Below are 6726 nucleotides of genomic sequence, written 5' to 3'. Positions count from 1 at the left end.
GAGGAAATAAAGTCCTTTTATTAGATAATAAGGCTAAGGTCCTTACTAAAGGATTTCTTCGAAATAAATTATAGTATATTCTTATAGAACCTTTATTAAAAAGCTAATTAATCCTTATTACGTCTTTAAAGGTAAAGGATATAGATTTTTATACTTCGTACTTATACTTAGGGCATATAAATAGTAGGGCTATTTTAGAAATATTAAAAAGATAAGGATATAAAAATACCTTTAAAAGAGGAAAATAAAATAAGATAATACGAAATATATATTAAAGCTAGAATAATAAATAAGGTTAATAAATAATCTTTATATAAGTCTTATACCTATTTAGAAAAAGTAGTATTAGATATATAAGGGCTAATTAAAGTGCCTACTTATAATAAATATTACTATTATATTTCTTTCCTATATATAGGAACCTAATATCTTAAAATATACCTTCTTCGAAAAAAGGGGGAAGCTCTAGATAGGTTCCTAGAATTTAAAAATAGGGTAGAAAATAACCCTAAAAATACTAGGATTAGAGAAGTATTTTCTAATAATACTAAAGAATTTATATATAAAATAAAGCTCTATTATAAAAAAGAAGGAATTACTTTTAATTCTAGTCCTCCTAGGACGCTAGAATCTAATAGTCGAATAGAAAGAATAAATCGTACTATTTTAGAAAAGGTACGAGCTCTTTTATTTACTACTAGGCTTCTTAAATATTTATAGGGAGAAGCTGTTTTAATAGCTACCTATTTATATAATAGATTACTATATTCTACGATAGGATTTAAAAATCCTATAGAAAAGAGGGATAATATAATACTACCCTTCGAGACCTTAAATAAAATTAAGACCTTTAGAAGCCTTATATATTATAAGAATAAAGACCTTAAAGATACGCTAGATAATAGAGCTTTTAAGGGAATAATAGTAAGCTATTTAGAAAATATATATAAAATCTAGGATTCTACTAAGAGAAAGATTACTATCTTTAGAGATATTACTATATAAGAAAATAAATTTATAAAAAATCCAGAAATTTCTAGTAGTAATAATACCTTTAATTTTAATTTTATTCCGAATAAAGATAAGCTAGAAAGCTATATCCCTATAAAGGAAGCTACTAAAGAACCTAGAGATAAAAGTCCCTCGCCTTCTATAAAAGAAGAGTCTTTAAATAACGATCCTATTCCTACTACTAGTAAAATAGTAGTAGAATTACCTAAGAAGCTAGAAGGGTTCGATTCTAACTATATTAAATACCTTAACGTTAATTTATTTCTAAACTACGATTTTATAAAGTTAATTCTAGCTAGTATAGAAAATTAGGATCTAAAAATTCTAAAGACCTATAAATAGGTAATAAATAGCCTTAAAGTAGTATTTTAGAAAGAAGCTATAATTAAGGAGATTATCTAGCTAATTAAATATAAAACTTAGGAATTTTCCTACCTCCTTAAAGATACGGAGGCTATAAGAGGCCGCTAGGTCTATACTATTAAGAAGGATAGTTAAAATAATATAATAAAATATAAAGCCCGTTTTATAATATAGGGATTTAAGTAGATCTATAGCTTAGATTCCTTAGATATATTCTTAACTAAAGCTAGACCTAAATCTATTAGAATTCTACTTATTTTAGCTATTATCTATAAATTTAAAGCTTTTTAAATAGATATAATAAATGCTTTTATATACACCGATATAGATAGTAAAGTATATATCGATCTTCCCATAGGCACGAAGAATACGCTCTTAAAGAATATTATTTAAAATATAGATTAGCTTATAGAGCTAAAGGAATTAAATTAACTAAATTCCTAGACCTATATAAAACCGGTTAAATTAAAGCAAAGCTAAAGAAAGTATTATATAGCTTAAAATAAAGTCCTAAGCTCTAGTATAATTATTTAAAAATTATACTAAATAAACTTAGATTTCTTCCTCTTTTAATAGATAAAGGAGTATTTATAAATAAGGACTATAGTATAGCCTTAGTAATTTACGTCGACGACTTTCTTATAGTAGGGCCTTCTAAATCTATAATAAAAGAAAGATTATTTAAAGAATTATCTAAATTCCTAGATTTTACTATCTTAAGATATATAAAAGACTTCTTAGGTTTAAATATTATAATAAACCGAGAAAATAAAGAGCTATATATATCCTAAGAAGATTTTACCTTAAATAAATTAAAGGAATTTAATAAAGAAGGTTTATAAACTTTAAATTTACCTACTATAGTAAGCTTTAAGCTTATAAAAGTAAAGGAATTACCTTTTAAGAAAGATATATTATAATTTTAGAAAGAAGTAGGATCTCTATTATCCTTAGCTTTATTTACTAGGCTAGATATCTTATATTCTATAGTTTCCTATACTAGATTCGCGGCTAAGCCCGACTAAATATATATTAAGGCTTTAAATATAATTTAGAAATATTTAAATAAATTCCCTAGCCTAAAGATTAAATATAATTATAACATCCCTTTTACCTATCTATATATAAAGGGTTTTACCGACTCTAGCTAAGCGTTGGATTTAACGGATAGAAAATCTTTTTCTAGTTACTATTTTTATATATATAATAATATAATAAGCTAGGCTTGCTCTAAGTAGAAAGCTATTGCTCTTTCTACCTATAAAGTAGAGTATATTAGCCTTAAGGAGGCAAATAAAGAAGCTATTTATTTAAATATACTTTTTAAAAATATTACTAAGGATCTATCTATTAAGATTCCTAATACTATACCTCCTATTTTAACGGATAATACTACTGCTATTAAATTAGTAGAAAATCTAGAATTTTATAAAAGGTCTAAGTATATAAGATTAGCCTATTATTATACTAAAACTAGTATAAGAGAAGGGGAAATTAAAGTTTTTTATATTAAATTAGAAGATAATATAGCTAATATTTTTATAAAGGAATTAAGACCTAGATTACTCTATAAATTTAAAGACGGTCTATCCTTAATATAAGTTCCTAAGTAATTAAAAGGGGTTTTTAGATATTTCTTATACTTTCTATATCTTTCCCTTACTAGGTTTTTCCGTTTTAGGTTTCTTAGAGAAATATTTACTAGGTTTTTATCTATTAAGATTTTCCTAGTAATAATAGGTTTTACTTTATATAAGGTTATCCTATAAATAATTATTATAACTATAGATTTTTCCTACTATAGGTTTTTCTATTAGTATATACCTAAGGATTTCTTTTCCTAAGAAAGAATAGGTTTTATATATCCTATTAAGGTATAAGAATAGTTTTCCTAAATTAGGTTTTTACCTATATATATACTATTATAAATAAATTAGTAAAGAGTATATAAATCTACTCTTTAAGGGAGGCTATAAGGAACGGTGTTCCTACTATAAATAAAGTAGCTATAATATACTCTCCCGATTATATAAGCTAATAAGTAGTATACTAATTATAGATAAAATCCTATATTATAAAGTAAGAATCGCTTATTATTTTATATATTATTATATATTAAACGGGTTGCCGGTTATTATATAATCGGGAATCGAAGAAATAGAGCTAGCTTAGAATACTAGCTAAGACCTCTTAAGAATACTAGCACGACTAACCTCCTTTAAATATAAATATTAGTAGAACTAAGATACTTCTTAATATACTCGAGGTATTACTAAATCCCTTAGTCTTAGGGCTATATAGCAGCTTAAATCTAGTCCTAAAAGGTTCTTCTATTTAGCTATAATTATCTATATAAGATAGTATATCCGCTAGTAGATAGAAAGAGAATTATTAACTTAAACACCTCTTCTATATACTAATATATTACTAATAAATTCTATTAAAAATCCTACCTTATACTCCTTCTTCCCCTTTATTTTATAGTCTTATATAATCCCTTAATTTCCTAAAATTCCGCTTTTACTTATATACCTTTAGAAATAAAAATAAGCTTAGAGTAACTATCTATTTATTAATAGGATAGACTTAAGTAAGAAAATAAGCTACTTCTTAGCTAAGGTAATATAAGACTAATAAAGATCCCTACTATTTAAGGGGGGGAAGGGGTTATTACCTAGTTAACTATTAACTTTAGGTTAGCGTTAAAGGCTATTATATTTCTACTATCTTATATTCTTAGGAAGTATCCTTAAGATTAAGCACCGCGATTAATATTAATATTAATAAGGACTCCTTACCTTAGTACTTAATATTAGCTAAAGAGTAAATATTCGCGCTTATTCCTTTTACTAGGTTAGTTTTATATTAATAGACCTTCCTTAGTTAATCTATAGTTCTAAGAGAGGCGAAAATAATATATAAAGAAACGTTAACGTTAATATATAAAGTTAGCTTTTATAGTACCTAGCTACTTTTATTTATAAAAGGAAATTAAGCTATTACTTATAATATAGTTTTACTTAGTTAAGTAATTTTAAGTAGCTAACCTAAAGTATATCTAATTATATTATATCCGCTATACTATTTTAGTAGCTAATCCTATAGCTAGGAAAGGGGACGGTAGCTAAAGCTAGCGGCGTAGCTAAAGTTATTTAAGCCTATAAGATATAAATAAGTTTTAAGCTAGTAGTAGTTTTATAGTAAAGATATTAAGAATAGAGAATAAAACCCTAAGCGTAGTAGCTAGTATAGGTCTTATTATACTACTATAGCTATACTAAGCGAAGTAAAGAGTAGCTAAAAAGGATACCTAAGTTAGTATATAAAGGGAGATAATAAGAATATAAATAGTATATAGCGGATACTTAAATAAAGACTAAACTTTTATAAGCGACGTAGAAGTAGTATAGATAAAAGGGCTGAAGATTACTTAATAAGGTAACTACTAAATATAGTAGGCTAAGACTACTATTTTTAGAAGTATATAAGCTATCTTAACTTTTACTAAGCTCCTTAATTAGCTAGCTAAATACTACTTATTCTTTAGCTATTTATAAAGGTACTAATAATTTAGCTTTTATAAAGGATATTACTATAATAGCTTACTTAGTAGCTTTCTAATTAATTAGCTTACTAAGGAATATAAATATATATCCTTATAAAGACTTCTTAGTCTTTAAGTTATTAGTATATAAGGAGTTAAATATATATATTAGCCGCCTTATTAAGTTTATCGCTATAAAGTAAATATAGCGGTCTCTTATATAATAAAGGTAAGCTAAGTACTTATATACTTTATACTTATAGCGCGGCCTAAAGTTATAATTATATTAAGCTAGCTTTCTAGTTATAAATATAATATCTAACTTAGTATAAATTACTAGATAAATAAACGACTTAATTAAAGAGATATATTTATATATCTCTTCCTTTAAAGCTTACTTTTTATAAAGGACGAGCTCTTTTATTATTAGTAGGATCTTAGGCTTATAAAGGATATTATTATTAAGGATATAATATTTCTTTACGGTCTTAAAAATATAAAAAGCTTATAAGAGCTATATCTTTTTAAGAGCCTTATCCTTAATAATCTTAATACTAAGGAACTAGTATAGCTCTCTTATATATATAATAGTATATTCCTTTATAATAGCCTTATATAGCTATTCTTAATCTTATTTCTACCTTTTAAGATATATTATAACGATATTATCTATAAAGATAAAAATAATAATACCCTTATAGACTATTATATAAGCGTCTTTTACTAGCTACTAAGCTCTTAGTTTAGTAAAGAAACTAAATATCTCTTTAAACTATAACTTTAAGGAGATATAAAGCCTATATAGTACTTTTAATAGCTTTAAGTATAGCCTAGGAATTAAGAATCCTAGTAAAAGCTAGTAATAAACTTCTTAGTATAGGATTATATATATAAATAATATTTTATATTATATTATTCTATCTTAAACTTCTTAAAGTAGTAAAAAGCTATTATTATTATTAAGATTATACTAAGGACCTAGCTAGAGGTATTTAGAACTTCGGTATTAAATAAAAGGGAAAAACTAAAGTGCCTAAGGGAAAACCCTCCCCTCTTTTAGTATAGGTCCGCCTTAAATAAGGTTATAGTAGTAGTATATATAAAATTTACGCTAGCTACCGCGGGCTTCTCTTATATATTTATACTTTAGCGTAAGCCCTCTTAGGCTATAGCCGCTACTATCTTAAGCGGCCGCGGCCCGGGCTCGCTAGCCTAGGCCTAGGGTTATAGGTAGTAGTCTCTCTTTAAGGGCCCGACTTATAGGCGCCTCTATTCTTTATAGCTTCCGCGTTACTACCGCGTAGCCGCGGCCGCGTTAGCTTATCGGTCTATTAGTTAGTAGGGCAAGTAATATCCGGTTCCTAGGCCGGGCGCTAGTATAGGTCGCTCCTAGGTAGGGCCGGCTAATTAAAATTCGGTTAGCTAGCTCTACTAATTAAAAATCGGTTCCTATCTAGCTACGCGACTTTTTAATTAAGGGCGCGGCGGCTTATATTTACCGTCTAGCGCGTAGTTACTAATTACGCGCGCCTAGCTTATATATATATATACCTACCCTCTCCCCTTAGTTTCGTTCTTACCTCCCTTTACTTCTCTATTTACTATCTTTTTTATAAGCCTTAATTCCTTACTTACTCTATCTCTATATCTTAGATCTCTCTAATACTATATTAAGTTTATTTATAATCGTATTATAATATCTAACTAGGAAGCTAACTTAGGTAGTAGCGGTTCGCTTCTTATAAAACCCCTTCCTTATAAGAAAGTTACTATTATAGCGGGATTAAAGCGCTCTATCTTATATTTTA

The sequence above is a fragment of the Hirsutella rhossiliensis genome (genome assembly GCF_020360975.1).
Source record: "Hirsutella rhossiliensis strain HR02 chromosome Unknown scaffold00003, whole genome shotgun sequence".
NCBI classification, from domain to species: Eukaryota; Fungi; Ascomycota; class Sordariomycetes; order Hypocreales; family Ophiocordycipitaceae; genus Hirsutella; species Hirsutella rhossiliensis.
The sequence above is the reverse complement of the archived record's forward strand: the minus strand, read 5'-3'. Positions refer to the sequence as shown.